The sequence below is a fragment of the Pelodiscus sinensis genome, chromosome 19 (genome assembly GCF_052426305.1).
Source record: "Pelodiscus sinensis isolate ZL-2025 chromosome 19, ASM5242630v1, whole genome shotgun sequence".
NCBI classification, from domain to species: domain Eukaryota; kingdom Metazoa; phylum Chordata; order Testudines; family Trionychidae; genus Pelodiscus; species Pelodiscus sinensis.
The window spans coordinates 31,723,764-31,750,575 of record NC_143070.1 but is presented as its reverse complement, the minus strand read 5'-3'; the positions used below and the strand labels follow the sequence as shown (position 1 = coordinate 31,750,575).

The 26,812-nt window shown below is 54.5% G+C and overlaps 13 non-coding genes across 13 annotated transcripts; 7 read left to right on the top strand and 6 right to left on the bottom strand.

Moving 5' to 3' along the window:
- Positions 1 to 658: 658 nt before the first annotated feature.
- On the top strand, positions 659 to 740 carry TRNAS-GCU (transfer RNA serine (anticodon GCU)). Its single transcript has one exon. It is a non-coding gene; the product is annotated as a tRNA-Ser (tRNA).
- A 1,227-nt stretch (positions 741 to 1,967) lies between these two features.
- On the top strand, positions 1,968 to 2,039 carry TRNAE-UUC (transfer RNA glutamic acid (anticodon UUC)). The gene has a single exon. It is a non-coding gene; the product is annotated as a tRNA-Glu (tRNA).
- A 1,007-nt stretch (positions 2,040 to 3,046) lies between these two features.
- Positions 3,047 to 3,120, bottom strand: TRNAI-AAU (transfer RNA isoleucine (anticodon AAU)). The gene has a single exon. It is a non-coding gene; the product is annotated as a tRNA-Ile (tRNA).
- Positions 3,121 to 5,559: 2,439 nt separating this feature from the next.
- On the top strand, positions 5,560 to 5,633 carry TRNAT-UGU (transfer RNA threonine (anticodon UGU)). Its single transcript has one exon. It is a non-coding gene; the product is annotated as a tRNA-Thr (tRNA).
- A 2,138-nt stretch (positions 5,634 to 7,771) lies between these two features.
- TRNAE-CUC (transfer RNA glutamic acid (anticodon CUC)) lies at positions 7,772 to 7,843 on the top strand. The gene has a single exon. It is a non-coding gene; the product is annotated as a tRNA-Glu (tRNA).
- An 888-nt stretch (positions 7,844 to 8,731) lies between these two features.
- On the bottom strand, positions 8,732 to 8,805 carry TRNAI-AAU (transfer RNA isoleucine (anticodon AAU)). Its single transcript has one exon. It is a non-coding gene; the product is annotated as a tRNA-Ile (tRNA).
- A 2,636-nt stretch (positions 8,806 to 11,441) lies between these two features.
- TRNAS-AGA (transfer RNA serine (anticodon AGA)) lies at positions 11,442 to 11,523 on the top strand. Its single transcript has one exon. It is a non-coding gene; the product is annotated as a tRNA-Ser (tRNA).
- Positions 11,524 to 12,217: 694 nt separating this feature from the next.
- Positions 12,218 to 12,291, bottom strand: TRNAT-UGU (transfer RNA threonine (anticodon UGU)). Its single transcript has one exon. It is a non-coding gene; the product is annotated as a tRNA-Thr (tRNA).
- Positions 12,292 to 16,094: 3,803 nt separating this feature from the next.
- TRNAL-CAA (transfer RNA leucine (anticodon CAA)) lies at positions 16,095 to 16,203 on the top strand. The gene is made up of 2 exons: positions 16,095 to 16,132; positions 16,158 to 16,203. It is a non-coding gene; the product is annotated as a tRNA-Leu (tRNA).
- A 2,610-nt stretch (positions 16,204 to 18,813) lies between these two features.
- Positions 18,814 to 18,887, bottom strand: TRNAM-CAU (transfer RNA methionine (anticodon CAU)). The gene has a single exon. It is a non-coding gene; the product is annotated as a tRNA-Met (tRNA).
- A 1,040-nt stretch (positions 18,888 to 19,927) lies between these two features.
- TRNAG-UCC (transfer RNA glycine (anticodon UCC)) lies at positions 19,928 to 19,999 on the top strand. Its single transcript has one exon. It is a non-coding gene; the product is annotated as a tRNA-Gly (tRNA).
- A 1,467-nt stretch (positions 20,000 to 21,466) lies between these two features.
- On the bottom strand, positions 21,467 to 21,539 carry TRNAR-UCU (transfer RNA arginine (anticodon UCU)). Its single transcript has one exon. It is a non-coding gene; the product is annotated as a tRNA-Arg (tRNA).
- A 2,427-nt stretch (positions 21,540 to 23,966) lies between these two features.
- On the bottom strand, positions 23,967 to 24,040 carry TRNAT-AGU (transfer RNA threonine (anticodon AGU)). The gene has a single exon. It is a non-coding gene; the product is annotated as a tRNA-Thr (tRNA).
- Positions 24,041 to 26,812: the final 2,772 nt, after the last annotated feature.

The window sequence follows — 26,812 nt, the reverse complement described above, 5'->3', positions numbered from 1 at the left end:
CCAGCCTGCTGGGGGGAGGCTCTGGCCACTTCCTTTCCTCGTGTCTCTCAGACTGTGTCTACACTGCAGGGATACGTCTACACTGCAGGGTTTTTGTGCTAGAGCAACTGCTCTTGTGTAAAAACTTGCAGCGCGTCTACACTGAAGGCACATTTTTGCGCAAGTAAATTTATAGTGCAGCATCAGACAACAGGGCTTCTTGCACAGAAGTTATTGTTCTCCCCACGAGGAATAAGCCCTCTTGTGCAAGAACTCGTACACAAGGAGGCAGTGTGGATGGGCAACAGGGGTTTCTTGCTCAAGAAAGCCCAATGGCTAAAATGCCCATCAAAGTTTTCCTGCGCAGGAGAACATCCACACTGCCATGGCTGCTTTTACAGAAAAGCACTTCTCTTGTGCAACAGCACATGGCAGTGTGGACACACTGTTGGGCAAGACCTTTTGCATAAAACAGTTCTTGAGCAAGAAGTATGCAGGGTAGGTGTAGCCAGGGGGTGTTTGGGTTTGTTACCAGCACTGAGCTTTGTACAACAGCCTAGGGAACATTGTGAAAAGCCAAAACCTTCCAGCCCTGGGTGTCCTTGGCCAGTCAGCAAGTGGCAGAAAGGTTCCCTGAAGTGCTGACTTCAGGTGATTTGAAGCAAACCCTACCAGCTCAGGTGAGGTGGCCGAGTGGTTAAGGCGATGGACTGCTAATCCATTGTGCTCTGCACGCATGGGTTCAAATCCCATCCTCATCAGGTGTTTGCAGCCCTTTCTCTTGCCTCTCCCAGAGGTTCAGTGCCAGCCCCTCCTGTAACCCTGCCTGCCCCAGCCCCTCCCACTGCAGCCTGGGGAAAGGGGAAATCTCCACAGAGACACTCCCAGATGGGACCCTCAATCCCTTCTGCCCTCAAGGGGAAACCTCACACAGGAGATTCCAGGCAGCCAGGCCATGGGGGTCTCTGAGATGGCCCCATCCCTGCAGCCTGTCCCACCTGGCAGTTGTCATGGTCCCTCTGTGAGGTCACTGCCTCCCAGCCAATGAGCTGAGGTTCTGCAAAAGTTCCTTGTGATGTCACTGCTGCCTTGCAGGCTCATGGCCAGCCCCTTGGCATGTGTGATCTGCTCTCCCTGCCCCCGTCATTCAGGGCTGGTTCTGGGGCTCAAGCAGGGAACAGCAGAGGCTTCTCAGGGGGCCACATTGCTAGGCCAGGGGCCCTCCTGTGGGGCTATGAGTGTTGCTGTCCCTGCTGTACAGACAGGGCCATAGAGCCTCAGGAGGCTGCAGCGGTGGGAGACACTTCCCTGGTTTCAGGAGCTAGACGAGATTTCAAGTCCCATGACTAGGAGCCAGCTACAGATACCCATGGAAAGCTGATTTTCAGAGGGGTGTGATCAGCCCTTCCTGTGTATCTGGCTTCTTCAAAGGGGCTTAATCAGGAGCTAAAAGTTGAAGAAGGGACATTTTGAAGGGAGAATTTCTGTCTCTGGCACTGTCCCACCTGACAAAGAATTTACATTCCTCTGCTTTCTGAGACAGTTGGCAAGGATGCTCCACAGTGGCTGTCTCTCGCTCTCCCTCTCTGCAGAAGCTGTTCAGACCCCTCACTAGCCAATGCTGGTGTCAGGTGCAGCTCTGAGTGCTAAAATCCCAGGTGTGCAAAGTCAGAATGAAGGTGATGCATTTTGCTCTAGAAGCGACAGCCGGAGGGAGGTGGCTGCAGCAGAGCAGGGTCTGTCTGGAGACAAAGCGGAGTCTGAGGATGAGAAGGCCCATGAGAGGCAGAGACTCCAGAGCGGGGGGGGGGGGCTAGTTATTTGGTCTGGCAAACTGGCATGGCCCAGTCTGGCTGCTTTGATGTTCTATTTGGCTGTTCTTGTCCCCTCTGGGCCAGGGAGAATGGACCCCCCCCTCATCCTTTAAGTGGACATTACATGGCCTGTGAAAGACTAGTATAGGTGAGCAAGGAGACATGCTTTATGTGTCCCTGATGGTCTAGTGGTTAGGATCCAGCACTTTCACTGCTGTGGCCTGGGTTTGATTCCCAGTCAGGGAAACCACTGGCAACTTTCAACAAACTCCATAGTCAACTTTCATGTCCTTAGTCAATTTTCTTGCCACATTTTCTTGCCACATGTTACAGCAGCTGTGACCCAAGAGGTTAACTCAGGGCCCCTTTCCTGCCTCTCCCTCACTAAAAAAAAAAAAAAAAGGGTCTAATGGCGCCAGCAGCCTTTCAGAACATCCCCCAGCCCTTCCCTCCCCCTTGGCTGGGCACTGTCTGGGCTCAGGCCTCCCCAGTGCCAGCCTAAGGGCTCTGGAGAGGAGAGGAGAGGACAGGGCAGCTCCAGGGGCAGAGTCCTTTTTTCTGCAGTAGTTCAAACCCAGCCCCTTGGTTCCAACTAACTAATATTACTCCTCATTTTTGCCCTCTGTGCCTCCCTCCCAACATCAACATACCCCAACACACCCCCTTCCATCCCTGGTAACACAAACAGGACTTTTCCCTGTTGACAGAACAAACTCTCTGGTTTTTATGTGGGGAATGTAGAACTGGGGAGGGGCTGGGGAAAGACCCTGGGAGGGGGAGGAGGCTGGGAGGAAGGGCTAAGGCTGGCACCTTCCTCTGATGGTCCCACTGCCTCATGTCAGGGGGCTCAGCAGCGCTGGGGGGGCTCCAGGGGGAGAAGCTGGTTCAGGGGAACTTGAGCTGCTGGGCCACTGAAGCAGGCCCCCAGCAGTAGCCTCTGTGCAGGGCTCACACGCTCCAGGCCTCCCGGTCATATTTAGTCTCCCCATGTGGCTTGGGCTCCAGAGCCTGCCCCCCAGCTGGTGCCTTGAGGTAGCCACTGCAGCAGCAGCAATTTGGGTATCAGTTCCCCTGCTTTTGGGGTCAGCAAGCCAGGCCAAGGCCCTTTTAGCCACTTGGGCTGTGCAGGCTGGAGCCTCCCCCTACCAGATCTCTGCCCTACTTTCTGCAAAGCTCACATTTTTGCTTCTTTCTGCTTCCCTGTACAAAGCAGGTAGCTAAGGGAAGGGAAGTCACCAAACCAAACACCACTGTGGCCAGCATGGGCCTTGAACCCATGACCTTGGTGTTATTAGCACCACGCTCTAACCAACTGAGCTAGCCGGCCTACAAAAGTGCAGTTCACCAGTGGCCCTTTCAAGAAAGGCGCCTCATGCAGCTGAAGGGACGTCTCTGCAGCTGCCAATGGCTCTTCTCTGACAGGGCCACTAGTGACTCACTGTGACGTGGGCTGGCTAGTCCAGCTGGTTTGAGGGTTGGTCAAGATGGCTGGTGGCCGGCAGACCCAGGGCAAAGAGGCAGCCAGAATCTCTTGCTGCCAGCACCTTGCCTCCCAGCTTCTTCCCTGCCAGCAGCAGCCATAGCCCCTTTCAGCCACTGGGTCAGCCCGGGAAGGGAGGCAGGAAAGGGGCTTCAGATGGCAGGTTTCCCAGTCCTGAGCGCTGCCCATGACACCAACCACCCCTCAATCAACTAGGCCAAACTGGTGCCCAGTTCATGCCCACTGGGACCTGCTTTACTTGGTTTCTTTCCACCCAGAGCCAGGTCACGTTCTCCTGCCTGAGTCTCAGTCCTGGCTGAAGCCTGGCTACAGAGAGAAGAGGCCAATGCAAACAGCCCCTGGTAGCGAGGGAGTCAGTGCATGGGTGGGTGGGGCAGGGACCTGGGGGCAGAGCTGGGCTCTATCTCACTACGGTTGCATCCCATAGCTCAGAATAAGCGATGCAATTGTGTAGCTTATTTCAAGTCAATTTTGAAATAGCTTATTTTGTAATTTGGCGCTGGCTGCACGGCCCTTATTTCAAAATAAATCACTATTCCGAAACATCCCTCCCTCCTTGTGCCATGAGGTTTGCAGGGACGTCGGAATAGCGAGCCCGTTATGGTTTGAAATAAGGGGCTTGCTCTTAAGATGCACCAGTGTCATATGTGCACCACGTTCTATACCTTCAAGTTAGCCGGCCCACGGGTGTCAGTCTCACAAGTGGCCCTTTCAGAAAGGAGCCTTGGGCAGCCACAGGGATGTTGTGGGCTCTGGAACAAGGTAGGTGAGGAAGCAAAGACTTTCGCAAGCAGCGGAATTAGCTCAAGTGGTAGAGCGCTTGCTTAGCATGCAAGAGGCAGTGGGATTGATGTCCACATTCTCCAACAGCAGTTCAGCTCTCATCCTTTATTTTCACTGGGTTCAGTGGCCCCCTCCATCTTCCTACCTGCTCTCCCAAAAGAGACAGACCTGGCTCCCCTTTCTTTGCCACCAGCAATTGCTGTGCTGCAAAGCAGAGATATCAAGGTCAGCAGTTTGTCAGGTTCTGTGGTGCAATGGAAAGTTTGTTGGACTTTTAAGCTGCAGTGGTTAGAGTGAGCCAAGTTTAACATTCAAAGGTTGTGGGTTCAAGTCCCACCAGAATCACTTTAGCTGCTTTCTCATTTCCAGGGCACCTTTTACAGAACAGGCAATCCTTAGGGTGACACCGGGGTGGGCTTGAGTCCAGACAGTTCCCAGCTGACTCCAGTGAGGGCGGAGGGAAGGGCTGGTTCTTGGGGTTGGGGCTGGGGGTTGTTCTGAAAGGCTGCAGGTGCCGTTAGATCATTTTGTCCCTTCCTCTCTCTACTAGTGCTGAGCAACACTCAGGCTGTGTCTACACTGCACGGCTCTTCTGGAAAAACCTACGCACATTTCGAAACCAAATTTGTGCAGCTTTTTCTTCTGCTTTTTTTGGAAGAGGCTTTTCCGACATTTGGCCTGTTACACTGGGCAAGTCACACAAGGGAGGCAGCAGGCAGAGCCGGCCCAATGCACCAGCCTCCCAGGGCAGGGGAGGCCAAGCCACAAGCCTCCAGCAGGTGCCTGGCCAGATTCATCTCCCTTCCCCAGGCTGGCACCAAGGGGCATTCTCAGCTGATGTCATTCCCCTCTGTCATGTGGGAGTTGGGCTCATCCCAGGCAGCAGGCGCTGTGCTTACCTGGACACCCAGAGGAGCGGTAATAAGAGAAGAGACTATGTTTCTACCTGGCTTTTGTGCAAAGAGGAGCTGTGTGTAGACTGGGGCTCTTCCTGCCTCCTGCTTCACCTGGCTCCAGCCTGACCTTGGCCTGTAGTGCGTCCTTGGCAAGTCATCCTTAGGCTGCTCTGCAATTGACAAAAAGTTTGTGGGTATGAGCTGTCAATCACACTTCTTGGCTGCACAGGCCTTGAGACCCCTCTGAGGCTGGAGGGAAATGGGGAATGGCTGCACCTTGGAATTCAAAGGTGTTGTCTGGGACCATGAATTGGAACAGTTTTAGAGACACTTTTCTTTTTTCAGAAGAGACTGTTCTGACATTTGGCTCATCTACACAGACCCAAATGTGGGGAAAACCTCCTCTTTGGGAAGAGCCTTATTCCTAATACAATGAGGAATACAGGCCTTCTGAAAGAACACGGCCACTTTTTTGGAAACTGATCTAAAAGAGTCGACCCATTCCATGAACGCAGCAGAGTTTTTCACAGATACAAAAGATATCCTGCAAAAGCTCTATATTGGGCTGGGCTGGGTGGCAAAAAAGGGCACCATGGCTTAGCTGGCTAAAGTGCCTGCCTTGTAAGCAGGAGAGCCTGGGATCAAATCCCAGTGGTGCCTTGTTGCCTTTGCGTGTGTTTTCCTGTGTGCTTCTGAGACAGAGAAGAGGCCTCCCATGGAGCTGCTGGTTCAGGAAAAGGCTGATTGGGGAGGTGCATTGGGAAGAAGGAAACCACAAGCCTGGGGTGGGTGCAGAGGCTGCTGTGACTGGCACTGGCAAGGCAGGGCTCTGACTCCAATTGCTGGGACAGGAGAGCCAGTGCCACACACCCTTGTCATTCCCTTGGGGTATCACTGCCCAGAGAACATGCAAGGGATGCAAATGTAGACACTCAACATTGGAAATGAAGCTGGGATTTAAATATCCTGCACTTCATTTGCATATTCACAGACTGGTGCTATTTCAAAATACTTTATTTTGAAATACAAAACACTTATTGCGGGAGAAAACCCTTCATCAGAACTAACCCTTAAACGTCATTTCACAAGGAGTAAGGGTGATTTTGAAAGAAGGGTTTTCTGTCCAAAGAACTGTGTCTAGACAGCGCCTGTTAGTTCAAAATAGCATATTTCAAAATAGCAGCCAGACATGATTATGCAAATCTCCGCTTCATTTGCAATGTCACTCAGCTGAAGTTGCATTACTGTCTTGAAAGAGGAATGACGTGTAGACAAACCCTCACATGGGGAGATGCAGAGATCAGAATTTCCCCGCCTCCCTCAGCTTGTCTGGCTCCTTTGCCCCATTTCCTGCCTCCCTGCCTGAGCTGACCCAATGGCTGAAAGGGACAGCAGCTGCTGCTGGGTAAGGAGTGGGGGGGAGAAGACCAGCAACAAGACCCTGGAAGCAAGAAGGATCTTCCCTGGCCACCCACCATTCAGTCCGACAAGTCTGAAGGGGGAATTTTGACTGACAGTCTCCTCTGAGCTAGAATTCCAGCTCCCACAGCGATCAGTGGAAAGGGGCAGCCCAGTAGGGACTAGAAACCACTGCTCCAGGTGAGGTTTGAATTCACACCCTCAGCATGTCTCCTACACACACTGCTTTATAAATACTGTGCACTGACCCATTGCACCACTGGAGCAGACATTTCAGAGTTTTCTCCAAAGTCCTTACATTGAGAAAGTGAAGCAGCACAAAGTAGAATTGAGCCAGAGGGGCAAGAAGATCAATATTCAAGGATTTACACAAACCAACCATTCCCCAGCACATCCCCATCAGCCCACAGCCCTGTTCCATATCTAGGGCCAGCACTGGGTGAGCAGTAGTCAAAGAGGCAGCGAGTAACAGGAAGAAGTTGGTGGCGGGGCTCATGAGATGATCTTGATTTGTCAATACCAAGCTGTGACCAAAAACAGAAAGGTAAGGATTCAACACCAGGGAAGTTACTGGCACAAAGCCTGGAATTGAACCAGGGACCTTTAGATCTTCAGTCTAATGCGCTCCCCACTGAGCTACTTTAGCTGTTAGACACAGAGCTCTCTGGCCTGTAATTCTCTGTCTGGGATGTTTGGCAGCCGTGCTGCACAAAGTGGACGTCGTAATGCCCTGCCCAGGAAGGCGAGACTGGCCTTTCCACAGCACCCCTCCCCCACAGCCCAGAACCAAGGTTCCCTCTGAGCCAGGCCAGGGCAATACAGGCCAGCGGGCTGGATCCAGCCCATTAATCCATCCAACAAGTCACTCGTGGAACTTCTTCTTCTTAGCTTCGGAAAAGGGACAAGCAAGGGGCTTAAGAACCAGGATGACAGAATGAAACTGGTAAGTAACCGAGTTAAAAAGGAAACATTTTTGCGCCCAGTGGAACTCCTTGCCAGAGGATGTTGCGAAGGTGAAATCTACAAGAAGGTCCAAAAAAGAACTGGATAATTTAATGCAGGAAAGGTCAATCAATGGCATTTAACCAGGATGGACAGGGCAAGTGTCCCTAGCTGGTGTATACCTGAAGCTGGGAATGGAGGGATCACTTAATAACTGTCTGTCCTGAGGATTCCCTCCGGACAATGAAATTGGCTGCTGTTGTGAGACAGGATCCTGGGCTAGTTGGGCAACTGGCATGGCCCAGTCTGTCTGCTTTGGTGTTCTATTTGGCTTTTCTTGTCCCCTCTGGGCAAGGGAGAATGGACCCCCCCCCCTCATCCTGCAGTGGACAGAAAATGGCCTGCGAAAGGCTAGTGTAGGTGAGGTGTTTTACGTGTCCCTGATGGTCTAGTGGTTAGGATCCAGCACTCTCACTGCTGTGGCCTGGGTTCAATTCCCAGTCAGGGAAACCAGCTGCAACTTTCCCAAACCATGTCCCTAGTCAATCTTCTTGCCACATGTTACAGCAGCTGAGACCTAGCATGGGGCTAACCCTAACCCCTCCCCCTTGGCTGGGCACTGCCTGGACTCAGGCCTCCCCAGTGCCAGCCTAAGGGCTCTGGAGAGGACAGGGCAGCTCCAGGGGCAGAGTCCTTTTTTCTGCAGTAGTTCAAACCCAGCCCCTTGGTTCCAACTAACTAATATTACTCCTCATTTTTGCCCTCTGTGCCTCCCTCCCAACATCAACATACCCCAACACACCCCCTTCCATCCCTGGTAACACAAACAGGACTTTTCCCTGTTGACAGAACAAACTCTCTGGTTTTTATGTGGGGAATGTAGAACTGGGGAGGGGCTGGGGAAAGACCCTGGGAGGGGGAGGAGGCTGGGAGGAAGGGCTAAGGCTGGCACCTTCCTCTGATGGTCCCACTGCCTCATGTCAGGGGGCTCAGCAGCGCTGGGGGGGCTCCAGGGGGAGAAGCTGGTTCAGAGGAACTTGAGCTGCTGGGCCACTGAAGCAGGCCCCCAGCAGTAGCCTCTGTGCAGGGCTCACACGCTCCAGGCCTCCCGGTCATATTTAGTCTCCCCATGTGGCTTGGGCTCCAGAGCCTGCCCCCCAGCTGGTGCCTTGAGGTAGCCACTGCAGCAGCAGCAATTTGGGTATCAGTTCCCCTGCTTTTGGGGTCAGCAAGCCAGGACAAGGCCCTTTTAGCCACTTGGGCTGTGCAGGCTGGATCCTCCCCCTACCAGATCTCTGCCCTGCTTCCTGCAAAGCTCTCAGCCTTTTGCTTGTTTCTGTTTCCCTGTCCATAGCAGGCAGCTAAAGGAAGGGAAGTCACCAACCCAAACACCCCTTTGGCCAGCATGGGGCTTGAACCCATGATCTTGGTGTTATTAGCACCATGCTCTAACCAGCTGAGCTAGCCGGCCTACGAAAATGCAGCTCACCAGTGGCCCTTTCAAGAAAGGCGCCTCAGGCAGCAGCAGGGACGTCTCTGAAGCTGCCAATGGCTCTTCTCTGACAGGGCCACTAGCGACTCACTGTGACGTGGGCTGGCTAGTCCAGCTGGTTTGAGGGTTGGTCAAGGTGGCTGGTGGCCGGCAGACCCAGGACAAAGAGAAGCCGGAATCTCTTGCTGCCAGCACCTTGCCTCCCAGCTTCTTCCCTGCCAGCAGCAGCAGAGTCCTGAGCGCTGCCCTTGACACCATGGGACCAACCTCCCCTCACTCAACTGGGCCAAGCTGGTGCCCACTACATGCCCACTGGGTTCCTTCCACCCAGAGCCCCCTACTTCTCCTGGGCTGCGAGGAGCATCACTGGGATGGTTTCTCATATCCCAGCACAGGGCCATCTCTCCGGTGACAGGGGCTGGTTTCAGGATTTCTTTTAGCCCAGCAGCAAGCAAGGGGAGATGGAGGAAAATCAACCCCGTTTGCAAGCTTTGTGTGACAGGAGGGGTGTGAGCTGGGGAACCTGCCCCCCCAGAAGGGCATTTGGGTGCACCCAGGGGCAGCAAGAATTCAGGCCCTCAGGCCAGTGCATTGAGGACAATGTGTGAGCCCTTCCATAAGCATTTTCTGCTCCCACTGGGGAAGGCAGCTGGGCAGGACCAGCCTGCAGCCCACGTCCCTTTCAGCCCCAGGTGCAGGAGGTAACAGAGAGGGAAGGAAAGTCCATGGCCAGAGCCTCCTCCCAGCAGTCTGGCCCTGCACAGAGTCTGTGCATGATGGAGCCTCTCCCAGCAGGGCGATGGCCTGTTCTCTGCAAAGTGCTCAGCTGGTTCATTTTTTTGCAGGCCCATTGTATGTGTCCCTGGTGGCTTCATTTACAGTTTTCAATCTTTACATTTGCATCCCTTCTTGGAAAAGAGGGTGCAAGTGTAAACATACCCTACGTAGCGAGAGATGGCCTCCTTCAGTTGAGCCTGGCTGTGTCCCTACTTCAGGAACCCAAAGGGAGCAAAGAGCAGAAGTACTGGAAACTGGTGGGGTACCCTCTGGATTTGATTTAGTGAGTCTTAGTTGGACTTGCTAAATCAAACTCTAGAAGATTGATTGTGGCCATTCCTCCCCCACTGAGTGTGATTCTTGTTCTTCTGCACAGCACAGCCCAGGTAGACCAAGGACCTTCAGATCACACCCTTGCTGAATTGATGGGAATGGAAACCAGACACACAGCAGATTTGAACTTGTTTCAGTTGAGATGGGTTTGCCTGGTTTATGTGCATTGACCCAGGAACACATTTGGGGTTTGTAGTAATTTTAGGAATCTCTGCACAGCAGAAATGCAGAGTGTGATGCAACTGGAGATGCAAAGGTTTCAATGAAGTTGATCAACTTTTCAGGGGGCACTTGGAGTTTAACTAGGGACCACTTTGCCTGCAGTCAAACACTCTACCACTGAGCTACACCCCCATTACACTTGCTTGTTTGCATCCAGTGTTAGGAAATTAGCCGCTGGCAGCACTGTCTGCAGGAGCAGGTGGTGCCTTGCACACATGGTGGGGGGAGGACGGCCCTCTATGGGGTCAGACATGTGTGGTGTCCCCCAGCCTACGATCAGCATGACACTTCACGATAGCGCATCATCCCCTGTGCTCCCGCCTGCCCTGTGTGTGTTGCAACCTCACAACACTCACCTGATGTTCCCTCCCCGGTGCCCGAAGACATTTGGGAGGCCTCCTGCATCTGGGGGACCGGTTCCAGGGGGAGGGTCACAACGTTCCTGGAATCCTCCTCCTCATCCTGGAGCTGCTGGGTCAGCAGGGTTGTTGTCCTGAAGCTGCGGCTACTGCTGCCCAGGTGTCTCCATCCCAGACTCCACAACTGTCCCTGGAGACAGGGTTCCCCAGGACTAGGTCCAGTTCCTCACAGTATGCACAGTCCTGCGGAGCTTCTCCAGAGCAGGAGCTGCGCTCACAGGTCCTCACATACCTCTGCCACAATTTCTTGACCTTGGGTCTGACTTGGTCAGGGGAGGGGGGAGGTGGCCTTTCTTTGCAAGGCCGTTAGCCATTTGGCCATAAATACCTGCATTCCTCCGCCTGGACTGCCGGGCCTGCAGAGACTCCTCCTTGGACCACAGCTTTATCTCTGGCCCAGACCTTGACAGTGCCCGGCACTTGCTGCCACTTGCTTGGTCCTGTGATGTATCCCTGGAAGGGCCAGAGGGGGTCTCTGGGAGCTTGTGCCTGTGACATGGCTCTCCAAGAGGCTGGAAGCACTTGATCTTAGCTGACTGGATAGTGAAATTATACTAAAATAATTGGTTAAGGTAGAACTAAGCGGTACTTGAATTTCTCTTTAGAAACTGGGGTCCAAGAAGGAGACCAGCAAGAAGAAGGAAAAGGGGAGAAGAGAAGAGGAAGGAAAAGGCAAAGGAAGACCAAGAAGGAGGAGGGAAGACCTTGAAGCAGAACTCACCTCCAAGGAAGCCTAAGAGCAGAAGGGCTGGGACGCCTCTGCACAGCTGTTAAAAGGGTTTGCTGTGTGAATTCTATGGCAGGTGACATTAGGGCTGTGCACTGGGATTATTTACCAGTTTCCCTGGCCCCACTTTGCCCAGAGCTGTGATGGCTGAGTGGTTAAGGCGTTGGACTAGAAATCCAATAGGGTTTCCCTGCGCAGGTTCAAATACTGCTCACAGTGTGGTCTGTGTTTTGCCCACACCTCTTCCTTGGGCAGCAAGGGCCTCTGTGAGTTACCAGCAGTGGGGCTGTTACTGTTGGCATCAGGACTGGATTAAGGGTTGAGCTAGTGGGGCAGCTGCCATCAGGCACTGCCTGCCTGGCTCCTGGCAGGCTGCAGCAGTTCCCTGGGGCTGCATTAACCTCCACAGCACCTGTCATCAGTGCCCTTCCCCATGCAGCTGTGGGGCTCTGCATGGCCTGCCCCAGGGGACTCTGGGTTGCACACCAGTGGTGGTGGCAGGGCCAGGCTGTGCAGCACAAGAGCATCCTGCCACCACAAGCTCCATGAATGGAGGGGGAGGGGCTGTATATGCACTGTGCACCCATGGTGGAGTCGCACATGCACCATGAGCCAGTGGGCCGTGCCACATGCCCGGAGCACTTGAGTGGCTCAGACTGGCTGTGGTCAGCATCTAACTAATTGCACCATTAGGCCATGTCTTCACTCAGGTGGAGATTTCTGCTGCAATCCATCTCCCAGAGTTTGATTTAGCAAATCTAGAAAAGACTTTCTAAATCAAACCCAGAGGGCACCTGCACCAGCTCTTTGCTGCCATCCTACTTCCACTGTTAGGACACCAGCAAACAGTAAAACCAACTCCAGATTTGTGTTGGGATATGGTGAAAAGAAGAGACACATTGGCCTCACCACAAGGCACCACTGGGAGTTGAACCCAGGATCTTCTGCTTACAAGGCAGCTGCTTTAGCCAACTAAGCCACGGTGCCCTCCCTCAAAATGACTTTCAAACTGTTCTACTTTATGGTTCCAGAGAACATGTTCCCATTCCAAAGTGCAGCCGTTCACCATTCCCCTCTAGCTCCTGCCGTGTCTTGAGGTCTGCGCAGCCTAAGACGTTAGATTGGCAGCTGGAAACCAAAACCTTTTTGGCAATTGTAGCTCTAGGCCCCAAACGGACAGAACCAAGGCAGCCGCCTGGTCCTAAGGCCTGGCCTGCAGCCAGGGGGAGGGAGAAGAATCTCTCCTTTCAGCTGAAGTCAAATCAGCAGGCCAGCTAGCTCAGTTGGTTAGAGCCTGGTGCTAATAATACCAAGGTCATGGGTTCAAGCCGCATGCTGATTACAGCAATGTTTGGGGAGTGATAGCTCAGTGGTTTGAGCTTTGGCCTGCTAAACCCAGGGTTGTGAGTTCAATCCTAGCAGAGGCCATTTGGGGCAAAAATTCATTGGGGATGGTACTTGGTCCTGCTGAGAAGTCAGGGGACTGGACTTGATGACCTTTCAAGGTCCCTTCTAGTTCTAGGAGATAGGCAATCTCCATTACTTTTTTAAAAAAAGCAACCTAAGGGCCTTTGCTGATCCACAGGCCTCTGCTCTGCCAGCTGAGCTTTGGAAGGGGGCCTGGGGCAGGCTGCTTTGCCCAGGTGGCCCTTGGGGAAAAGCCGGAAAAAAGCGTCTAGACTGGCCCGATCCTCCGGAATAAAGCCCTATTCCGGAGGATCTCTTATTCCTACTTTGAAGGAAGAAGTTCATGGAACTTCTTCTCAGCTTGGGAAAGGGACGACTAAGGTGCGATGGGACAGAGTTTTGTGAAATGATGACAGGGGTGCAGAAAGCAAATAAGAATTTTTATTTTCCTAGTCAAGATCCTGGGTGACAGAATGAAACTGGTAAGTAACCAAATTAAAAGTGAATCAAAAGGGAACATTTTTGCGCCCAGTGGAACTCCTTGCCAGAAGATGTTGTGAAGGTGAAATCTACAAGAAGGTCCAAAACAGAACTGGATAATTTAATGCAGGAAAGGTCAATCAATGGCATTTAACCAGGATGGACAGGGCAGGTGTCCCTAGCTGGTGTATTCTAGAAGCTGAGAATGGGCGACAGGAGGCATCACTTAATTGTCTGTTCTGAGGATTCCCACTGGGCAATGGAATTGGCTGCTGTCGTGAGACAGGATCCTGGGCTAGTTGGGCAACTGGCACGGCCCAGTCTGGCTGCTCTGATGTTCTGTTTGGTTTCTGTTCTTGTCCCCTCTGGACAATGGAAAATGGACCCGTGTCCTGAAGGGGAGAGAAAGTGGCCTGTGAAAGGCTAGTGCAGGTAAGGAAAGACCCCATGTGCAGGTGTCCCTGATGGTCTAGTGACTAGGATTCAGAACTTTCACTGTTGAGGCCTGGGTCCAATTCCCATTCAGAGAAACCAGCCTCACTTTTCACTTGACATCTGCCAAGTCATTCATCTTACCTCATTGTTACAGCAGCTGTGACCCAAGAGGTTCACCCAGGGCCCCTTTCCCACCTCTCCCTCACTGCCAAGACAGCACCTGCCATTTTCACAAGCCCTTCAGAAGGGACGGAGCTGGTGACTCAAACTGCCCCTCCCCTCTCCCATGTGGGCAGCCCTGCAGGAAGCTCTGTGGCACACACAGCACTAGCCCAGCGCAGTGTCAGGTCGGCACAAGATCCATTGGTTCAGTCTGGTTGTTGAAGGAGACAACCCAGAACTGGCTCCAGCCCCCACTCAATAACCTGGGGAAATGACCCACCAGGCCTGGGCCCCTCGGAGAGGCAACGATTCCCCACTGGCCAGGGCAGAGCCTCCCTCTGACACAGTCATGGAGCCTTCTCCCCCTGGCCCTGCCTCCCCCTTCACTCAGCTCTCACTGCTCGGTGCTGCCAGGGAGGGGCCTCACTGCGAGAGCCGCCTGGGCAGGTTCCTGCCACAGAGACACGTCCCAGAGCAGGACGGATGCTCAGACCGACACTGAGTGTTGCTCAGCGCTGGGGTGAGACAGGGAAGAACAAAAGGGTCTAACGGCACCTGCAGCCTTTCAGAACAGCCCCTGGCCCCACCACCACATCCCAGCTCTTCCCTCTGCCCTTGCTGGACTCTGCTGGGCACTGTCTGGACTCAGTCCTCCCCGGTGCCAGCCTAAGGGCTCTGGAGAAGACATGGCAGCTCCATGGGCAGAGTCCTGAGCCCCTGGCAGGGCTCATTAAGCAGTTGGGGGGGGGGGGGGGGGCTGGGTTGCTGCACAGATTAGGGCTGGCCTGGGCAATGACTTTTGATGGGGAACCACTCCCAGGGCTGCACTTTTCCATGCTATTAATGGAGGAGGTGGGGGTCTGGGATGCAGGTTGGTGCAGACAGGAGCTTGGGGCAGAGGACTGGGGTGCAGGAACAGTTGCAGGAGGTTGGGTTGTGACCTGGGGCAGAGGATTGGGGTGCAGGATCTGGGAGGGGTGAGTTTTCAGGATGGGGGCAGAGGGTTTGGTTTATGTGGGGTACCAGTGGGTTGAGGGAAGGGAGGGGCTGGGGTGCCAGAGGCAGGCTCTGGCTGGGAGACTTACCTGGCTCACTCCCAGCCAGCAGCCCAGCACATTTCTCAGGTAGCTACTTCCCTGCCCCCACACAGGCTCTCAACCTCCGTTAGCCAATAAGCTGAGGGGCTGCAAAAAGCCCTTGTGATGTCACTGCCACACCCACCCCTGCCCTCCAGGGCTAATGTCCTGCCCCAGGCAGCCCCTTTGCCTGGCTGAGCTGCTCCCAGGGGTGAAAGTGACACATTTCTTGCAGGGACTGTTCTATTGGGCACCACCCCTTGGGCATAGGGAGGCTCAAGGCAGGAAGTTGGGGGAGGGGTTGTGATAGGACAGTACCTGTAAGAAATTCAAGTGTGGAGTGGAGTGTGGGAGGCTCAAGGTAGGTACTTGGGGAGCGTGTCAGTGGGGGGTGGGGCTCAGGGCAGGGGTGAGGATATGGGAATCAGGGCACAGGATTAGGGCTGTGGGGTGCTTGGGGCTGGGATTGTGTGGGTGTGTGTTGAGGGGATCAATGGGACTAGATTCCCAGCTCCCTCTGCTCTGGGCTCCCTGAGGCCCTTTAACACACAAGAGCTTTCTCTTCAGTGCACTGAGGAGAGGAACCCCTGAGCCAGTGATGCCGCTTTGCCCAGGTTGGCAGGGACAGGAAGCAGGCCGGGTGCCCAGTAACCCCAGACAGATGTGCACATCTTCATGCGAGCAGCAGCTGTTGTGGGGCTCTAGAAATCTCTCCCTAGATCTAATTCCCCACGTGCCAGGCACCAGTCAAAGCCAGGGCTCCGGGGTCTCAAGCAGAACACTGCTGGGGGCAGATGTGTCCATTTGAGGCAGGTTCCACACTCCCACGTCCCAGACACGTACTGTGGCACAAAGACCAACGGTCCCTGCACAAAGTGTGTCCCAGAGATAAGCGTTAGCCCCGGGAACAAGCATCGCCCTGCAGAAGAGACACCCCTGGTCTGGAGCCAACAAGCCCAGGAGACACCCAGCTCAGGATCCCCAGGCACTGACACAGACTCCCTGGCACAGGAGAATCCCAGGCCTCAGTTCTGCTGGCCAGAGTTTTCTCCTCTTCTCTTTCTTATCAGCTCCCTGCAAAACACCTTGCAACGGTAGATGAGGGTGAGTGGGGATAAACCCAGCTGGGCTGTAGAGCGGCTGTTAGGTGGGGAAAGAGAGGTGCTCCCGCCGCCTCCCCGAGCAACTCACACATGTAAGAAAACTGCCATTGGAGGTGGCTGTATAGATGTCAGGATGGCCGAGTGGTCTAAGGCGCCAGACTCAAGGACCTGTCTTTCCCTTAGTTGGGTGTTCTGGTCTCCATATGGAGGCGTGGGTTCAAATCCCACTCCTGACACATCCTCTTTTCTTATATCATCTCTTTTATATCTAGAGAGGTGACCGCATTTCCTCATTTCTCCTGACATTGTAGGAGCCCTTGCTCCTCCCACATGTTCATGAAAGCATTTCTCCTAGGCTGCATCTACACAGCAGCGTTCCTTGGAAATAACGGCCATTACACTGCAATAATAATGGGAGCGTCTACACAGTGATTCCATTATTCCGACTTCTGTAACGCTCCATCCAGACCAGTGGTCTGAGGAGCCAGGAGGTTTCCAGGCTGCAGACAGACAAGCCCACAGGCAAAGACAAAGCAAAGTCCCAGCCACTTCCTGCTCAGCCCAGCGGGGTCTCTGTGTGGCCCCCAGACCTTTTGTTTGCTGTTGCCCAGGTGCAGGGGCCCAGATTCAGCAACACTCACAGGCCCCACAGGAGGAGGCTGGTTTGCTGCTTCACCCCACTGTCCAGCAATGAGCCCACAGACTCCCCCTGTGCTCGGGGAGCCAGGTTTGCCATGTGAATTGTGTGGGGGCAGGTAACATCAGGCCTGGACACTGGGATTATTTACCAGTTTCCCTGGGGGCCCTGTTGTTTTCACAGCACAAATATCTTTCCCATCCCCCCTGAGTCGTCCCTTTCCCAAGCTGAGAAGAAGAAGTTCCATGAACTCCTGGGAGCTGCTGTTCCAAAGAAGAGGCATTTCCCGTGGAAAAGATGGCCAAGCCCAATCCCCTACACAGAGCCCCAGAAAATACCAACGGACACTGGGCACTTGTAAAGCTCCCTCTCGGGCAGCGCTACGGAATGGATCTGGCTGGCCATCGGGCTGACTAACGCCGTCAACAGACGAGTCCCCGTGAGACTTCTCAGCCCAAGTGCAGAGACTGTGGAGTCTCCCACTCCCAGCCCAGTGGCAGAGGGGCAGCACCCTGAGCAGGCGGGTCCCGAGGCAGCGGAGACCTTTGGAGGGAACGGAGACGTAAGGTCAGAAGTCACCTCTTCCCAGGTGAGATGTGGTGGGAAACTCCCAGATCCGGTGCAAGCCGAGCTCCAAGGGCTGGTTCCTGCCTGGTGGCTCCTTGCAGGGCCTGGCTTGAGAAGTACCAAGGAGCCGTGCGTGGCCAGGAGAAAGGGTGCAGAAGGAAAAAGGGTGCAGAAGGAATGTGGATGAAGGAGCAGGGTGGCGGAGCAGGAAGAAGGGAGGGTGTCAAAGGAAGCTGGGGGTGCTGGGTGGTAAGAAAGCGAGGGGAATGGGGTGGCTGGGGTCTGGGAATGAGGCAGGACATTACGTGGCTTTGTGTCCACTTGCACCAAAGGAAACAGCCACACTGTCCCGAAGGTGAACAGCCACAGTAGTGGCACTTCCAGGGTGGGCCCTGGACTGTGTGGCTGCAATGACCTGGTCTCAGGCAAGGCACCACTGAGAAGTCTCAGACCCAGCCCCGCATCCTCCTATCTCAGCTTAACCTGTTTAGCTGTCTCCCACATGCTCCTGAAAGCCAGCACACATGATGCCAAACCCTGCACCAGGTGGCAGGCCCTAGAACTGCCTTGTGGGCACCCACAATAAGAGAAGACCCTATGTTTCTGCCTGGCTTTGAACTACGGACCTTTTGCATGTTAGGCAAATGTGATAACCACTACACCACAGAAACACACACATAGTGTTTTCTGCTACTGCACTTAAGCTTGGGCAAATATTCAGTTGCTAACCCTTTGGCCAACAGAGATTGCTGCGGGGCAAATGAATTCTCTGTTGTCAATTTTGTGCCCTCAGGAAGGGACCAAACTGAAGGAGGCCGGGCCTGGGGACTCCAACCTAAACCCTGAGGCCAAGGACTTTACAAGCCAGAAAATCAAAGTTTGCTGCATTTTGCCCTCCCCAAACCTTGCAAAACCTCGAAGACAACTCCACAGTTGCCAGCGGCTGGGGGAAACGTGCATGTTAGAGCTTCTGCCCACTGAGCTGTAGCCTTCTGTGCCCAGGGAGCCAGACACTGCCAGAGTGGGAAGGCAGGAGGGAAATGGGGAATGGCCGAACTTTGCGAGACAATGGTGTTGTCTGGGACCGTACATAGAACAGTTTAGAGGGGGATCTGAGTAGGGCACAGTGGCTTAGCTGGTTAAAGCACTTGCCAAATAAACAGCAGCTCCTCAGTTCAGTTACTTATGCCCCTCCGGGACACAGAAGAGGCCTCCCCTGGCCACCCATGGAACTGCTGGCTCAGGAAAAGGCTGAGTGGAGAGGTGTGTGGGGAAGAAGGAAACCACAAGCCCCAAGAGGTTTCTCCCTGACAGGTGAGAAGCACCTGACACCCACAGACCCTGACTCTCCATGGCTGCAGGAGCTGCCGAGGTTGCACCCTCAGGCTCTCTAGGTGCTGACACCCCCAGGGAACCACAAGGGCACTTGGCACTGGCTCTGCAGTCCCAGCAATTGCAGCAAGAGCCCTGCTTTGCCAGTGCCAGTCACAGCAGCCTCTGCACCTGCTCCAGGCTTGTGGTTTCCTTCTTCCCAACACTCCTCCCCAATCAGCCTTTTCCTGAACCAGCAGTTCCATGGGTGGCCAGGGGAGGCCACTTCTGTGTCCCAGCAGGGCATAGGAAAATGTGAGCAAAGGCCACAAGGCACCACTGGGAGTTGAACCCAGGATCTCCTGTATATGAGGCAGGTGCTTTAACCAGCTAAGCCATGGTGCCCTCCTCCAACATATCTTTAAAATGGCTCTTTATGTTTCCAGACAACACTTTTGACTCCCAAAATGTAGCCATTCCCCATTTCCCTCCAGCCATAGAGCCCAGGCCATGTCTGGCCCCCTGGGCACAGAAAGCTACAGCTCCATCTGCAGGGGGCTTTGGCTTCCTTGCCCATGGGATGCTGTTGCAGGAAGGGCTGCTCAGCAGGGATGGGGTTCACCTGTCGAGGAAGGGAAGAGTATTTGGGTGCAGACTGGCTAACCTAGTGAGGAGGCTTTAAACTAGGTTTGATGGGGGCAGATGCCCAAAGCCCACAGGTAACTGAACAACATGGACACCTGGGGGATGGGCCAGAAATGGGAGGGAGCAGGGGCTGTAACAGCAGAGATAAAGTAGGGACGCAGGACCACTGGGAAACAAAATCTAATCTGTGTCTTAGATGCTGGTATAGACACACAGGACTATCAGTAATGAGCAGGAAGAAGTTGGTATCACAGGGACTTGGTGGGATAATACAAGACTGGAATTTTGGCACAGAAGGGTTCAGCTCGCTCAGGAAGGACTGGCAGGGAAAAAGGGAGGAGGATGGTTCCTTAGATATGAAACATGCGAACACTTGGCCTGAGGAGGAGATGGACACACACTCAGCCTCACCCACACCTGGGAGGCAGTTTGCAGGGAGCTGAAAAGAAACAGAAGAGGGGAAACTGGAGGTGACCTCACAGAGCAACCGCATCCCTGGGCCACAAAGAGTATCCAGAAGTCACTTCCCCACCTCTCCCTTGTCTGCTCTAGAGCTTAGCCCAAAGGCCGATAAACTCAACTCTCCCACCCAACAACCTCTGGGACTCCTCTCCCGCCCGGCTCCTCACACCATGGAGAGCGCAGGACAGCCACTACCCCAGCGTCACCAATTCTGGTCTTTGCCTAGTAGCCATGAAGTTCTGCTTTACCCAAACCACACAGGCACCCTCTCGCCTCTGGCCAGCCTCATGGCAGACATGGGCTTCCCTCACTAATTTTCCCAACAACTTTGCAGGCAGGCATTGGTGGTATAGTGGTGCGCATAGCTGCCTTCCAAGCAGTTGACCTGGGTTCAATTCCCAGCCAATGCAATGTAAAGAGGGTGCATCAAATCTCCCTACTGAAGTTTTACTTGAACCCTGAAAAACAGGCACAAATGGGTTCTGCAGCTTGGGGCTGCCTCTCACTGCTCTTCATCCTCTCTGAGAGCATGCACAGTAATGCGGTTCCTCCCTCACATACCTCTGCTGCAATTCCTTGACCTTGGCTCTGACTTGGTCTAGGATGTGGGGGTAGGAGGAAGGTGGCCTTTCTTTGCTAGACCATTGGCCATTTGGCCATAAATGTCCACATTCCTCTGCATGGACTGCTCCAAGAGGTTCTTTAGCTGTGGCCCAGACAATGACAGTGCCTGGCGTTTGCTGCCCCTTGCTTGATTTGATTCCCAGCCAATGCGAGGTGAGAAGGGAACAGGCGACCTCCTGGGGGAGATCTTATTTAACCCTGAGCAACAGGCACAAGTGGGTCCCACAGCCAAGGGCTCCCTCTCACCACTTTTCATGGGGAGAAGCTCAAATAAAACTAATTTGGCTGTTGTGGGGTCTGCATGGGGCTTGTACCCATGACCTGGGCATTATTAGCATCCCAGCTTCTTCTCTGTCGGCAGCAGCCGCAGCCCCTTTTGGCCACTGGGTCAACCCAGCAGTTCTATGGGTGGCCAGGGAGGCCTCTTCTGTGTCCCAGAAGGAAATAGGAAAATGTGAGCAAAGGATGCAACAAGGCACCACGGGGAGTTGAACCCAGGCTCTTCTGTTTATAAGGGAAGCGCTTTAACCAACTGCCCCATGATGCCCACCTCAGACTGCTGGGTGAAACTGCTCTGTGGTCCCAGACAACACCTTTGACTTCCAAAGTGCAGCAATTTCCTTTCAGCCCTGCCGGTGTCTGTGGCTGAGCTGCACAAAGGAAGATACAAGATCCCTGGGGGGGGGGGTCTTTGCCGGATGAACGTGCCTGAGGAAAGACGCTGGAAGCGCAACAGACACACAAAAGGGGACGAGGGACAGTTTGAGTCACACACACGGCCGGTGGCGCAGCTCAGCCAGGGACCTTATCCACTCACAGAGCTTCACAGCTTCTCCACACCCCAAATACCACCAGGCAAACTGCCCCATGGGCCTTGCCCACACCATGCTCAGGGCCTGGGGATTTTCTGTCCTTTTGCCAGACCAAATAACTAGTCCTCCTGCCACTGCTCTGGAGTCTCTGCCTCTCAGGGGCCTTCTCATCCTCAGGCTCCGCTTTGTCTCCAGACAGACCCTGCTCTGCTACAGCCACCTCCCTCTGGCTGTCACTCCTGGGCATTCTAGAGCAAAATGTGCCCCTTCACTCTGACCGTGGATACCTGAGCTTTTAGCACTCAGAGCTGCATCTAAACACCAGCATTGGCTAGGGAGGGATCTGAACAACTTCTGTAGAGAGGAAAACAGCAACTGTGCAGCATCCTTGCTAACTGTTTCAGAAAGCATAGTAAACTCTTTGTCAATGAGAGAAACTGTCACCCCAGGTGGGACTTGAACCCACAATCCCTGGCTTAGAAGGCCAGTACCTTGTCCATTAGGCCACTGGGGCACACAGAAAACTCTGCCAGGGAAAGAAATTTGCCCTTCTAAATGTCCCTTCTTCAACTTTTAGCTCCTAATGAAGCCCCTTTGAAGAAGCCAGATACACAGGAAGGGCTGATCACACCCCTCTGAAAATCAGCTTTCCATGGGTATCTGTAGCTGGCTCCAAGTCATGGGACTTGACATCTCGTCTCCCTCCCGAAACCAGGGAAGTGTCTCCCACCGCTGCAGCCTCCTGAGGCTCTATGGCCCTGTCTGTACAGCAGGGACAGCAACACTCACAGCCCCACAGGAGGGCCCCTGGCCTAGCAATGTGGCCCCCTGAGCAGCCTCTGATGTTCCCTGTGTGAGCCCCAGAACCAGCCCTGAGTGAGGGGGGAACAGGGGGAGCAGCTCACACATGCCAAGGGGCTGGCCAGGGGCAGGACATGAGCCTGCAAGGCAGCAGTGACATCACAAGGAACTTTTACAGCACCTCAGCTCATTGGCTGGGATGCAGTGATGTCACAGAGCAACCATGGCAACAGCCAGGTGGGAAAGCCGCAATCTCAGAGACCCCCATGACCTGGCTGCCTGGAATCTCCTTTGTGAGGTTTCCCCTTGAACTCACCTCTAAGCCAGTCTCAGACCAGAGCGCCCAGGACTCCTTTGTATGACCTGTGAAATGCTTTGCTGTGGGAATTCTGCGGTTGAGATGTCAGGCCTGGGCACTGGGTTTAATTACCAGTTTCCGTGGCCTGTTGATACTTAGAGCTGTGATGGCTGAGTGGTTAAGGTGTTGGACTAGAAATCCAATAGGGTTTCCCTGTACAGGTTCAAATCTTGCTCACAGCAAGACCTGTTTTGGCCACACCCCTTCCTAGGACAAGAAGGGACACCTGCAGAAGGCAACAGAGGCTACAAAAGCAGGAGAGAACATGGATTGCAGGGTCCTGCCTAACAACAGGAAAACCAGTCTGGCTTTCAGCAGAGCCAACCTCCCCATGGACACAGCCAGGGGACCAAGTGCCTCCACCTCCCAAAAAGCCAGCCCTGGTTGGGCAGAAAGATGCTGGGCCCAGCGGCCTCCCTTCACCTGGCAGAGGCAGAAGCGATGGAGACAGGCCCAGGGGTGCGTGGGCTACAAAAGACTCTTGTTCCCTTCTCAACTCCTATCAGTGCAAACTTCGGGGAGAGTAGCTCAGTGATAGACTACAAATTATATGAGCGTTACTTCAAATCCAACTGACCATTCAATGGAAACATTTCTCTCTCCCATTCCATTACATTCTAGGTTTCTATTTTTTGGATTCTATAAATGAATACGAACCCTTACTGCTGTCCTGTGCCAATGCACTTAAACCAGGCAAACCCGTCCCTCAGCTGGAGCCAGCTCAAACCCGCTGTGTGTCTGGTTTCTGTTTCCATCCTTTCAACAAGGGTGTGATTTGGAAGCCCAATAGCAGGTCCTTGGTCTCCATGGGCTGTGCTGTGCAGAAGAACAAGAACCACACCCAGCTGGGGAGGAACGGCCTAATGTGTATTGCAATTGGTGGAGGAGTTGCCCAAATCTACCGGAGATGGGCAGGAGCCTGTTACAAACACACACTAAACACCATTATCAGACTGCCTGGTGCACATTCCTACCTTCCCTTGTGCACACAACATACCTGGGGCTCTAATTACTGGCCACCTGCCTTTCACACAGATCATTGATCCTTGTGACTTTCAGGTACATTCATACGGCAGCTGTTTAAACATAATGTGCTTCTATTGCATGATCAGCACCAGAATCTCCAGTTATGGCTACGCTACAAAGCTTCTCAGCAAAAAAGGTGCTACCGAGGGTCTCATTTGCATGAGTCATGATCTTATTTGCATATTTTCTGGCAAACTGATTTTGTGCTGGAGTTGCTGTGCAAAAACAAGCAGTATGGAAGTTTTCTTTTTGTGCAAAATCCCCATTTTCTGCAAGATCAGGATACCTCTTTTGGGAGGGCATAAGAATCTTGTGAAAAAAAGGGGCTTTGTGCAAAAAAAATGTTCACACGGCTTGTTTTTGCACAACAATCCCATTGGCTGAAAATATGCAAATGAGATTGTGACTCATGCAATTGAATCCCTCATTAACATATTTTTTTAAGGAGAAAACTTCTAGTGTAGATGTAGCCTCTGTGAGTCACCAGGAGTGGCGCTGTTAGTGTCGGCATCTAACTAATTGCACCATTAGGCCATGTCTTCACTCAGGTGGAGATTGCTGCTGCAATCCATCTTCCACAGCTTGATTTAGCAAGTCTAGCTAAGCCTCACTAAATCAAACCCCTAGGACAAGTCTTGCTCTTTGCTACTATCCTACTCCCACTGTGAGGGCACCACCAAGCTCAACTGAAGGTAAAACCAACTCCAGATACATGTTGAAGATGGTGGGAAGAAAAGACACATTGACCTGGCAAGAAGGCACCACTGGGAGTTGAACCCAGGATCTCCTGCTTACTAGGCAGGTGCTTTAGCCAACTAAGCCATGGTGCCCTCCTTGGAAGCAGCCTTAAAACTGTTCTATGTTATGGTTCCAGACACCCCCTTCCCATTCCTAAGTGCAGCCGTTCCCCATTCCCCTCCAGCTCTTGCCATGACTCAAGGCCTGCGCAGCCAAAGACATTTGATTGGCAGCTGGTACGCAAAACCTTTTTGTCAATTGTAGCACCAGGCCCCAAAGGGACAGACCCAAGGCAGCCGCCTGGTCCTAAGGCCGGGCCTGCAGCCAGGGGGAGGGAGAAGAATCTCTCCTTTCAGCTGGAGTTGAATCAGCCACCTAAGGACACTTGCCGAGCACCCGCTACAGGCCTCTGCTCTGCCAGCTGAGCTATGGAAGGTGCCTGGGGCAGGCTGCTTTGCCCAGGTGGCCCTTGGACGAGTGTCAGGACAAGAGCCCCCCGAAGGGTCTGGCCTCCCAGAGGAGGAGCAGGAGAACCCAGCAGCTCAGGGGTGTCACAGGCGCTTCACCCGCAGAAGGACCCTTGAGTGATCCAGGCAGAAACGCCGCGTCTCGCTCCCTGCAGCTCCCCTTGCTGCCCTGGCAGGCGCTGCCCCTTCTCCCACCGGCCTGGGCCTGGCCTCCCTCCCCGCCCGGAACCACAGAAAGCCCCTTGGCGTGAGCCTGGGCAAGCCAGAGGCCTCAGGCCTGTCCCCTCTGAGGGGCTTGTGCCTTGGCCTCCTCTGCCCTTGGTGCCGGCTCTCCCGGCTGCCCCTGAGCGCTGCTGGCCAAAGGAGGCAGCAAGGCAGGAGAGGGGGGAGGAGCAAGTCCCGCTGAGGCCGACAGCTCGGTCTCAAGCCTCCAGCCCCAGCACAAAACCTTCAGCCGGGCCCGTGTGGCTCCCTCCTGCCCCCACACACGCTCACAGGGGGAAACGTGCCCCATGTTCCATCCCCGCGCCAGGCCTGGGCGACGGGCTCAGCCCTCGAGCAGCCCACAGGGCCTGTGAGGGACGGACTGAGAGCAGGGCCCCACTGACACCCCCGTCCTGCCCCACTGGCCTGCGTGCGGCGCTGGCACGGGACAGGCAGGAACGGCAGCCGGGGAGAAAGCAGCTTGGACTGACGGGCGAGTCTCACTTGCTGACCAGACTCCCAGGCCCTGGGCTCTGGGGCCGGCCCCCCTGTGGGTCAGAGCCCCCTGGCCACAATGCTACTCCAGGGGGCCTGGTTCCAGGGCCACCTAACCCCAGGGGCTGGGGGGCCGGAGGCCTTTGCCCTGGAGTCTCAGAGCTCCCCCAGTGTCGGCTGCCGCTGGCCTGAATGGTGCTGGATGCTCCTGCTCCCCTCCCAGCAGGCTGGCCCTGCGCAGGCTCTGTGCTCGCTGGAGCCTCCTCCTGCCAGGTCCCCGGCCTGCTCCCTGCAAAGCCTCAGCCTGGCTCCTTTCCTGCCCTCTGCTTGTGGGGCCCCTGGTGCCAGCTCCGGGCGGATCCCTGAGCCCCAGCATTGGGTGCAGCACTGCTGGGCCCCCAGAGCCCGGGCTGCAGCCAGGAGGGGGAATCTCCCGCAGGGCTGGTGGGATGTAGAATGCTGCTCTCTGGGAACCTTTCCCACGGCAGCGCCCCCAGCCTGGCCAGTCCCTGCCCAGCCCAGCCCCCACCCCAAGGTGGGCAGCATTTGTGGGGGTAGGTAGGAGAGGCCCCCCGTTCCCTTCCCAGAGAGCAGACCCCCCCCCCCCACGGTGGCAGTGTGGGGATCTGGCCCAGGGCTGCTCTCAGCAGAGGGGGCTGTGATCCCAGCCTGGGGCCAGGGAAGCTGCTACCAGCTCGTGTGGGGCGGGGGGAGCCATCCCAGAGAGGGTGGGGAGGGGGATCAAGAGAGATGGGGGCAGATAGGAGAGGTGAAGGGGAACAGGGAGGTGGGGCAGGAAGGGGAGGCAGGAGGCGCTGAAGGGAGGTTGGATGGATCATGCCAGGCATGGGGTGGCTGGGAGCAGGGGTGCAATGGAGGGAAACTGGGGGGGGGGTCACAGGAAGGGAAAGGGGGCAGGGGAGGCTGGGAGGAGACTGGGGGAGCAAGAGCTGCCTGGCTGAGGGAGGGGGAGACACAGGGCAGGGCTTGTACAGAAGGAAGGGGGGAGATACAATGGCAGCTCCCCCACCCCCATCGGGCAGGAGGGGGGGCAGAGGTGCCTGGTGGTGGCACTTGGGGGCACCAACTCCTCTGCCCCTGACAAAATTTCTGAAGTTTATAACCAGGGTGTCCCAAATGCCCCCTGCCTCTGTGGGTGCCTCTCCCTGCGCCCCTCCCTCTGCAGGCTCCAGTCCCCCTGGGGGAGGAGCTGCCCCCCCCCCCAGCAGCCTGAGGGGAATTGTTTCTGTGAATTTTTAAGTGTAGATACCTGCAAACACTGATCTGTTAGGGACCGGCAACAGTTTATTTCCATATTTGCAGATTTGTTATTTGCATAATGGATATGCAGATACCTAATGAGACGCCATTTTTGCAGAAGAGGCTCTTGCTCCAGAAGAAGCTCTTGTGCAATGCCGCTTCGACGATTATTTTCAGGAATAGTGGCATTGCACAAGAGGGGTTTTCTCGCACAAGATGGGGCAGTGTAGACAGTTCCTTCTGGAGCAAGAGCGTCTTCTGCAAAAATGGCGTCTCATTAGGTATGCAAATGAGGCTCCATGGTATTCCACACTTAGGCTCATTTGCATATTTCTCATGCAAGAAACTGGGAGTGTAGACGTAGCCTAGGTGAATGTGTGTGTGGGGGGGATTTTTCCCACCAGGCCTTTGTCCCTCGGAATCCCTGGGGACGTTGGG